The sequence below is a fragment of the Drosophila busckii genome, chromosome X, assembly GCF_011750605.1.
Source record: "Drosophila busckii strain San Diego stock center, stock number 13000-0081.31 chromosome X, ASM1175060v1, whole genome shotgun sequence".
Taxonomy (NCBI): Eukaryota; Metazoa; Arthropoda; class Insecta; order Diptera; family Drosophilidae; genus Drosophila; species Drosophila busckii.
Window position 1 is genome coordinate 20,780,698 of NC_046608.1, and position 11,323 is coordinate 20,792,020.

The following is an 11,323-nucleotide window of genomic DNA, read 5'->3' on the forward strand; positions in this document are numbered from 1 at the left end:
CATCTGCATTGCAATGGCGACAACAGCAAATTCTCGTTGGATATTTTGCACTTGTTGTGCCACCATCAACACCATCAACAATTTACACAATTGCTACTATTATGAGTGTCTGTGTGTCTCGCGTGGATATAATTTTATTAAGTTTATCGTTAGCAGCCAGTTAAACGAGCTAACTTAAGTCGCTACAAAATTGTTGAAGGATCAAAAAACTTGTTGGCGCAAACCCCAACTTTTGTGGTGTTTGCCAGAGCTGCCTGTGCAAATTTGTTAATTGGCTTCAAATATTTATAGACAAGACGTACGACATAAGTATGAAGCTGCTGCCTGTGGCATGCGGCCTGCGGCTTTAACACCTAAAGTAAAAGTTAACTTAAGCCCCAGCCAAAGCTACCATGTTACTTATTGCAACATATGCAAAATAATAAAACTGAAGCTTCAAAAATTGTTTAATGTATTAGGAAGACATTGAATGTTAATTAATGTAGAATTCGATGCAGGAGCAGCACGAATTACAAACTTATGAATTTATTAACAATTTCTTGAATGATATTCATACAAAACATAGAAAACTATATTCAGATATAATATATATAGAATATAAACTTCTCCCAACTAGGGATAAACTAAAATACAAGCAATATATACTTGATGTAATATGTAAATTTATGTACCATGTACATATCGAAGTTGTAGCTAACAAACGGTAACATTTACGCGCACGAGGAATAATATGCCCAAACAAAATCAACCAATTTAACATTTGATGTCAGCTGCTGTTAGGAGGTAACAGCAGGCAATCTACAAAATTAAACGAGACACTCGAAAAATAATCGACGCTTACCAAGGCTTAGGCAAATCAAAAGGCAATGCGAGGCATTATTGGTGCATAATGTGGTACATACCTCTAATGCCCCTTGGTGGCCCCTTTCACAAAGGCTCCTTGGCGCATGTTAGCCGCCATATGTTGGCCAAAAGTCTGAGTAAAGAGGCAGCGCTATTGGCCAAGAGCCATGGCTAACAAAGCAATGCGTTGCGCCATTATGCGTGAGATTGCTGCTATGGGAGTGGGGAGCGTATGGAGGAAGGTAGGGGCAAGGAAATGGCAATTTGCCAAGCCACTACATGTGACATGTGCCTCATCCCCATCCTCATCCTCATTTGTTGTTGTTATTGGATGCTATTTTTCGGCTTTTTGCCAAACAAGAAGTCAAGTAATTAATACTGATTTCTCTTATGCCCATTGATGCGGAACAGCGCACACTAGACGAAGGTGCTGGCGATAACATCAACAGCAAGAGCCCGACGCTCTAGCTTGACAACAACAAGGACAACAAACAATGTCTGACAACTTTATGAGTTACCATCTCAAGGTTGTTATTTCTTTTCTTTTCTTTCTTTCTAAAGTCGATGCCCACCTGACAGCCTGCCCTGCGTTATTTGTGCGCGCCCATTGCAAATTTGATTGTTAAACAGCGCCTACCAAAAACTTTGCTAATTAGGCAAGTGTATGCTACTGACAGATATGCATGAATGAGTTTTATGTGCCAAGCCATGACCCCACCCTCTTACCTACAATATAATTAACATAATGCACAAATAATGCCTGAAATTGCCTTTTGTTCTGTTCTGTCTATCGCTTGGTAAGCGTCAATTATTTTTAGAGTGTCTCATTTAATTTTCCAGATTGCCTGCTGTTGCATCCTGTCAGCAGTTGTCATTAAAATGTTAAATTGCTTGATTTCGTGGCAAATTAAATTGATGAATCTGCTTACCTCAATACGAACTGACAGCCGAATTTTAAGGTATGCCTAGGTCGCTTGTAGGGTCGATTTTAAGCCATGTACTTAAATTGCAAGTTAGTTGACTCGAATATTAAGGCAGTAGATGGTAATTCTTAATAACATAACTACCAGAACTGACTCCTTGTGTTCACAAATTATGCGCAACAACGCAATTAGTATAACAAGGACAATAATCGGACATGACAAGTGTATCATATATCATTATGTAATACATACATGCATTAAATTTGTATATATATATAATATATATGTATATAAAAGCAAAAATATTCTGCGCAGCACCGAGACTAATGCATAAATTACTTAAAAGCAATTGACATACAACTTTGTTGGAAGTTTTTTGTGCTGATCTTTAACTGTTCACAGTAAGTGTTGTACTCCTCAAATAAAATACAGAGACGGAGGTGGGCCTGAAACAATTAAAATAGAGCATGTAAATTTGATCTAACATTCAAAGAAGCACCAGGACGTTTTCTCTCTGTCTGTCTGTCTCTCGCTCTCCGTCTCAATAGGCCGTGTTAATTACAAAGCATTAACTTGTTGTAGCAGACAAATAGAAGCGTCAAGTGGCAAACTGAAGGCAATGATTGTTCTTAAAATGCATTGAATAGACGCGTTAATTTGTGCATTCACATACTACTTGGCAGCGCTGCTTTGTTTCTCACCGAATTTGATTGTAAAAAAAATATAGCGTAATTAAAACATATTATTATATAACTTTATTTAAGTTCTAATTCGCAACTGCTGCATAAAATTATTCTTAGTAAGTTGCAATACTTGAGCTTTTTGTTGTAGGATTAACAAAGTTTTAAGGGCTGCAACTATTTTATGGCTTGAATGGGAGCAAAAATATTATTATTCAGGCGCTCCATTAACTCCTAAGCACACTTGTCTGCACGTAGAGTACATGTGATAAATGAAATGTTAGCAAAAAATTCATTATCGACTAGAAACACCAAATCGGTTCGATCTAGTGCAGCCAATGAGCTGCAATTAAAACATTTCCTTGTCATAGCTTTTGTTAAAACAAAAGCTAATTGTGTAATTAGATCATACGAATGCACGTCAGCTATTTTGTTTTGCATAACAAGGGGTGTGTGTGTGTGTGTGTGTGTGTAACCCCCAAGGCATGTGAGAATTGTTAGAGAAAGCTAATTACTTTAATAGTTGCCAATCAAGCCAATTTACACAGCAAGCTTGATGACAATTGCTAGCAACGGTTAAAAGGAAGAACTGCGCAATCCACATCCCACACCCCACACCCCACAGCCCACACCATATCACCACCCCATTCTCTTGTGACTATATTTAGCGTCATACCGTGGCCAGAGCGTGCAAATAATTGCATACTTTTGCGCATAAGTAGACTGTAGACAGTTATGGCACTTAAAGTAATTACGCTAGTGCCGCTCTCATGCGGCGTCAAAAGTTCCTGTTTAATTCCTGGGAAGCTTTCATCACAAGTAAATGTAACAGGGAAACTCGCTGACGGAAATTGATTTTGCAATCCGCAGGCTGATCATCTACAGCCGCAACTACAGCAAGAAAACTCAAACGTTGATTACCGAATGCTCTTACTTAAACATTAAAGGCTTTTTGTTAAAACCTACCAAAATTGCAACTTTCCTAGAATTTTTCAAGTTTACACACAATATGAGAAAATTACTAAAACAACTTTGTTTAAATTTTCTCAAATGCTGGCAATCATTTGTGGCTCCGAAATAATTTTGAATATTTGATATAATTGGTTTAAAAATTAGTACATATTGTTTCTTTTTAATCTGGAATTTAAGTTTTTAACAGTTTCCAGCTATATTTTTCATTCAGTTCTTTTTATTTTTGTATCATGAGCAGGAATGCTCGTTTGTTTCCCAGTGTTTTTTTTGGTTTATTTATTTTTATTTTTTTTTTGTTTGATTTAGCCTTCATTTGTATCTTTGCCTTTTCCCTTGGCTGCCTGTCGTCTTTATTGAGTAGACATGAAGACAACTATAAAAGCGCAAAAGACGTTGACGGCAAAAGGACGTGTGGGTGGCGCGAAAGTGGGAAACGGGCCAAGCAATGGGTTAGCGCCACTAGAAATTGACAAGTTTCAAGTCGAGTGTGCAGTCAAAAGAGTCTTGTGTGAATGCAAGTGTTGGTGTGTCTATGTCTATGTCTATGTCTATGTCTATGTCTATGTCTGTGTCTATGTCTGTGTCTGTGTCTGCGTCTATGGCTATGTCTATGTCTATGTCTATGACTATGACTATGACTATGACTATGACTATGTCCGTGTATGCGGCAACAACGGGTGCGCTCCAATCCTGCAACGCCCTTTTCTGTGGGGCACGCCCCAATGCAGCAATGGCACGCTCTGTTGCTCAGTTTGTGCTTCAGTAAGTTGTAGTGTGCGGTCATTGACTTTGCCTACAATTTTCAACAAATAGTTTTTCCATGCAGCCAGCCAACCAAGCCCCACTTCCCAACACCAATTGTCAATAGCAACAACAGCAACAAGAACAACAGCAAATAGCGTAATGAATTTTAAGCGAAATTTTGTAAGCAGCAACAAAAAAAAAAAAAACTATAGCTGTTGTGCTAGTTGTCTTGGTCAATGGCCTGTGGCCTGTCGTTATGCTTTTTCCTATATTTTTTCATATTTTAGTTTTTGCAGCTGCTTAACGTGGCGTATGATTAATCTCAGCATAGCGCAACAGCAACAGCAACAGCAAGAGCAACTCTTGCCTAATTGCAAATTAGTGCGCACACAAAATGGAAATTGAAATTGAAAATGCCAAACAAATCTCAGGGGCATGAATGCCTGCTAATTGTCTAGGGCTGTGTGTCCCTCCCCAGAGTCATGCATATTGATTTTTCTACTCGCATACAGGCGCACTTACAGAAAGACAAAAGAGAGCGGGTATGATGTCAACACATGCATGCATATTCATGTAGCCCAAAGGCTTCTACTTGACGCTTGCGAGCTTTGATTGCAAATGCGTATACTTAATCCCCTTTTGCTATATTTTTCAGAATTACCATTGCCCAATTGGCATTTTCACCTGAATCCAATTGCTTTGTGTGTACTCCAACAATAGCTCACACGCTGTGCCAACTACAATAGCCTCATAATTGCAAATTAGCAGATGCAGATGCAGATGCAGATGCATCTGGTGCGTTGCAGTTTTAACTACATACAGCTATAGATGCGTTAGATGTAAAATGCAAATAATCAAAAGGTTATAAAAATTCTGAACAATGTGCGAAAAACAAATCAAAGTGTAGTCGAAATAAATGACTTTATTGAGTTGATTTCCAAGCCAGCCCTTGGGAGCAGGGCAAAATATGAATCGAAAGTGTGCAAAGGCGCTTGACCCGACTCACGCAGTTACCTTGACTTGAATATCTCAGCTCACAATCAGACTAGCAGCAGCGGCAGCGGCAGCGGCTACAGCAGCAGTCTGTCAACCAACACTTTGAGATCCTTGAATCTAGACACACACAAATGCTGCAGGGATTAGTGGCAGCACCTGCAGTGAAGGTGAAAGGGAAAGTAACTCGTGCTTAAGGCGGCAAGCAATTGTTAACACAATGCTGCAAATATATAGCGCTGTTGTACTATTGCTTTGTTTTGTTTTGTTTTTTTTTTACGGCGTTTTGTTATTTGGGGCGTAAAACGATGAATGTCGGGCACGTTTGCATTCGGACTCATTTTTTATGCAATAACAAAAGTTATGCGCACAAAGAAGTAAGAGTCTCATTTAAATTGCAACTCAGATTATAAAAAAACAAATTTCAGTTTATGAAGGAAAAAATACGCCACTGACTTAGACAGCAGCAGCAGCAGCAGTTGGAGTTAAGGTAATGCTAATACATGCAGCTAATAAATTTTCATGCAAGTGCCAACAGCTAAATTAACGATAGCACTAAGAGTTATAACCGCAACAACAAAAACATGGTACTTCGTCGAGAATTCGGTTACTGCGCAAAATAGCCCTGCTTACACGGCGTATGCGTAATGTGCGTCAAAATAACTGTCATTGGTCTGAAAATAAATTAGCAGCGCTGCTGCTGCTGCTGCTCATCAAACAAATAATCTACAAATGTCTAAATTGCAAGCTTGATTTATGCACATGCTCGTCTCTAATTTATAATCTGTGCGCTGGTTATAAATCAGTTATACTATTTTAGAATTTATAAAACAAATGCGGTTTTTATATAAAATTACAAGTTCAAGCTATTTGTGTATATTTTTTTTGTGAGATTATTTTTAATTTTATATACATAAGCTGGACTTTGAATAAATTAATGACATAATAAGCGAGTCACTAGCCTGAAATAACCTTATCGGCAACACCGTAATAAACAATATGTCTCTAATATATTTTTCTATGTATCAATGCGCAAAGCGTTAGAAGAACAACAAGAAGATGAACGCTCAAATAGCAGCATGAAAGGAAAATAGGAATTTGGTAAATATTAACAAATTTACATTGCTTTTATTATTATTATAATTTTATTGTACGCAACAGTTCTTAAGCGCAATACAATTTGGTTAGCAATTTTCCAATTTGTTGCAGCCTTAAAAATTTTCTTTGAAATGATTTGAAACATTTAATTGGAAAAAAGGCCCAAGCAAAGTGCTTAAAGAATTGACAAGCCCCATACAAATAAGAAACACCCACACCTTCAGCTCTTAACCCTTCCTGTTTTTATATTTTGTTCAACAGTAAGCCACGTGCCTTGGGCTCAGCAAGTTTTGTTTATATAGAGCCGACATAATGCGTGTGTAGACTATTGATGACGTTCAAAATTGAAAACAAACGATGGCTTGCGGTTTCCTTACACGCTCTGTGGTCACAAATTTTAGTGCCTTGCAAGAAGCACGGGCTGCAAATTTTAATAGTTAAATTTTTTTTATGTTTTTTGGAAAACTTAAGTTTACAAAGTCACAAACTTAATTTATTACTGACAGCCTTGAGCTAAAACTCCAGCTTGACATTCTGCTCTTAGTAGTTATTTTTTTCAAGGTCAATCAACGTTATTATTCGTTAGGTTTAATGGGCTCCATTCGATTTAAAATAATTTTTTAAAAGGCTTGCATAATTTCGTAACAGACCCAAACCCAAAAGTTTTGTCGACAGTCAACTTTAAACTAAGCACTCTCGCTCTCACACACGCAGCAGCGTAATTAAATTACTTGCGCTAATTTGGGTTGTATTAACTGACAAGCTGACGGTCTTTCTATACGACAGCGCAAAGAGCAGGCAACACTTTTAGTCAATTTAATGGGCGCCAACTGATGATGTATACCTACTTAAATTTTATGCGTTTTTCGTGTATTCATCAACAGTTATACATTTTTTATTTATTTAATATATGCTTGTTTGCTTTATAGTGGTCCGGGTTATCCAAAGAAAATATTTTTGTAACAATATTTATTATTAATTGCTAGTTTTAGCATCACAAACAACGCAATGTAAACAGCAAACAACAACAACAACGATGCTACACTTCTTAAGCAATCGGCTATCGCAGGCTGCCAGTAGAATTCAATACATATATATTGAGTATATAGAAATGTATGCACTTCGGATTCAATGACATTTTATTTACCTAATTGAATTTATTTGTATTCACAGGCAAATCAAATATTTTTATGCTAGTGTGTAAGTCTATTTAAAGTATCAGCTTTTTAATACTAAAAATGTATTTGATTTGCTGTTCTTCATGTTGTTTTGAAAACAACAAAATAAGCAATACTTGTGTAGCGCGTAAAGCAAACGTGGGTGCGTTTGGTAGATTTTTTTTCATGATATGTGTGCGCTATATATGGATATAAAAAAAAGGGAGATGGTGGTGCACATTGGATATGATATACCTTTATGCGGTAAATGCATAAGCAGGCACGCGCCTAAAGCTACAGTGACAGCAAAGCGTGTATAGAAAGAAGGTAGTGGGGGTGGAGGGGGAGGGGGAGTAGACTATACACACGTGCTTTGGCACAGGCAAATCGATTAAATTTCCTAATATCAAGCACATTATTTTTCAGTTGCTTTAGCATTTCCAACGACCTTTCAACCTAAAAGAAAGTACATAAACAAAAAAGAAAACACGAACTCAAATATTATGTCTAACCAAAAGGTTGAGTTTGGCTTTTTAGCAACCTAGTCAAATGCCGCCAACTGAGCCTGCTATGTGTATAAGCATATTTAAGTCATTTGTTTATTTAACTGTACATATTTGTGTGTGTGTGTGCTCGCGTTGCTTTAAGCCATTTTATATGCAGTGATTTGCGTTGTCTTTTATTTTTTTTTTTTTTTTTGCTATGAGCCAGAGATTTGCGCGCCATACTAAAATGAGTTTGTGTCAATTTATGTGCATTACAAAAAAAAATAATGCGCATACACACACACACACACACACACACACACAAGTTACTATCGTAGAAAAAGCCTCAACTAAGTAACTAACACCATTAGTTTGCGCTAGGCTCCGTTCTTTGGTTTGCTTTGGCATTTTTATTGCTGCATTCCTCAAAATAACATCAAAGTATCTTAGCAAGGAGAAACCAAAGCGTAACAGTTCTTAAGACGGCTTTGCTACTTACCACTTGCCACACGACGGAAGCTGCTGCTGCTGCTGCTGCTGCTGCTCCTGCTATTGCATGCAGTTCGTCAAAGTCAAATACGTGTCCTAGAGCAAACTATGCTTGTCTGGCAGTAAAGTTAGGAGGCGGCCCGCACATAAATACATGCGTTATGTAGTTGTAACAAACGTAACCTTTATCTATGTTGTGACCTTGTAGTGGCTTTTGCGTTCGCTGCTCCTTTTAAATTTGTCACATTGTCTTCATGTTTGCCAATGTAATAAAGTTGCAAAACGTTCTCACACTCTCACTGCCAACTTCCAAGGCATTTACAAATATATAGAGGTAGGTATTTCAGCAATTCAGTCAAGCATTTTCAATTGTATTACAAATTTTAATTGCATTCGTCTTGCTCGAAATACGTTTGCAAAAATTGCTTAGGCACCTCTGACAGTTGAAGAATAATAGAGAATAGAGAATGATTTCACAAGCATTGCCTAGTATATGTTATGAATTTTAGCATATTTTTAAATTGAGATTTCTATATTCTCGATTTGCTTATATTCTAGGCGAGCTAGAATACGATGTTATTGCATTTTCAATTTTAGAAGCAAAACATACTAGCACAATGGATGAGTTAATAGCAGCCATATTAAAGCTGCATTTTTTAGCTCTTGCCAACGCACCACAATTTCTACATTTTAATTCAGATAATTATGCATAAAAATATATTACTAGTTGCCCTCATATGATATCCTAGCGGAAATGGAATTCGGTTTTCATTATGTACCTAATTATAAGTATATACATATGTACCTTAAACTAAATAAATGTGTAACATATATTACGATTCAATTCCATGTACACTTTAAATGCTCTTGAATATTCCGCGTATATTAAGAGGAACCAAAATGCGTACAAATATTAAAGAGACAAGTAATGAGCAACACCTGAAAGCCTCACATAGCTTATAGTGTATATAACAATAATTAATTAATCAAATATGTACATATGTATGCATACGTGTACATGTGCTTGTGTATATAAATATATTGTAAGTTTTATCAACATTGCCAATTTATTAATGAGAACAGTAAGACTCTGTTTGCCACTGAATGCTAAAGGCAAATAAAACGACCAGTAAAATTATTATTAATATGCCAACAAACTCACAAACATAGCGACAGACAACATTCTAGTCAGCTTTACTTTGGCTGTGTTTGTAACCATAAATTTATTAGAGTCACATTTACACTCATATTTCCTAACTACTACAAGCAACAGTTAATGAACGCCCAAATGCCAAATAAAAGCACAGGACAGCAGCTACTCCGCACTCTCTTTCCCTCATTCTTTCTCATACCTTTACTCTACTTTCAAGCAATTAACCAAAATATTAAAAAGTATAAAAGTGGTCAGTTGAAAAATGGATTGAAATTGATTCAACGTTGAATTGAAGGCAAAGAATAATAACAAATTTAACTGAATTTAACTTCTTGAAATATATTTTAAAAAAGTACAAAAAAATACAGAATATTCATAGAATCTAAAGAAAATGTAAAATGTTCATTATTTTCATTTTCATGTTCAACATGATCAACTGCATATTTAATAGGAAGAAAATGGTGGCACACATTTGTAGTTTTGAATTTTTGCGCACCTGTTGTTTCATTTGAAATAAGCCATTTCTTATCGCAGACATGGTCAAATGGTAACCGCATAAACAAACAACCCCACAGCCGAAAAAAAACATTTGTTTTGTACTTAATATAAATTCACTTTGATTCTTTGCTGACTTTATCGGCTGTGGCAACAGATGTACACTAAAATTAAGTTCCCAGCATTATAATATGTACATAAAATAGATAAACATACCTAATAAAAATAAAATGTAAAAACTTACTTTTGCTGCACGGTTTGGTATTAAAAACTGTTAGATTTTGAAAAACTAGGTGCGCCAAAAGTGTTGCATATCGTACATCGCAGAACAGTGTCGAGGCGCAACCACAGCAACAATGACAGAACGCGGCATTTACAACAAAACACTACACTTAAAAAAAAAAAAGATAAAAATGTTTGCACTTTTGTATGCTGTAAGTTTTTAAGTTAAGTAGCTGCTTCAGTGTTTCTTCTATTTGTTTAGTTGTTTCCTTTGCCTTTGCTGTTGCTGGGCACGAACTAACGGCAACGCAGTCTCGCGACCAACTGAGGCGCCCAGTGACAGCAGCCGCATTATAAGAAGCAGCCCTCAGTTACAGGACAGGGCACGAGAGAGAGAGAGAGAGAGAGAGAGAAAGGCAGAGGGCTGTAAAAGTAAGCAACTGATATCGTCAGCTGCGAACGATTTAATAACAACAACCACACGCATGTCACCGACAGTAGCACCAAAAGTAACGGCTACCCCAAAATGAAAGCTTTATTGCAAAAGCTTAAAGCTGCAGTTGGGAACTTATGTTTATGCTGGCAATGCTGTTTCGAGCTGTCATATTATTAAGAGTTATCACAACTGTCACATTGACAGTTGCTCTTAATTATTGTGTTTACGTAGTGGGGTACATAGCATAGAGCGAGTTAATTGGCTTACAGGGTTGCAATCATTTCTCAGGATGTCTCAGGATAGAGTTGCCCTTTAATGTTCCTCATTGTGCAATAACTCAAAAATAACTTTTTTTCTTACCAAAGCTTCGCAAAATAGGTAACACTAACGACTGCTAGCTATTTGCATATAAACTATCGTGTGAAACAAAATGCTTGCCAAAATATATAAAAAATTTAAATGAAGATCGCTAATTTATTCTTTAGATATAGGATATGTCTAAAGATATGGGAGTCAGAATATCTCATCCAAAATTAGTGTTATTAATATAATTTATACATTTTGCAAGCACTTCAACGAATTAGGCTTTGTGTATATTTAATATGTATATTTACAATTAAAATCGACTTGTTC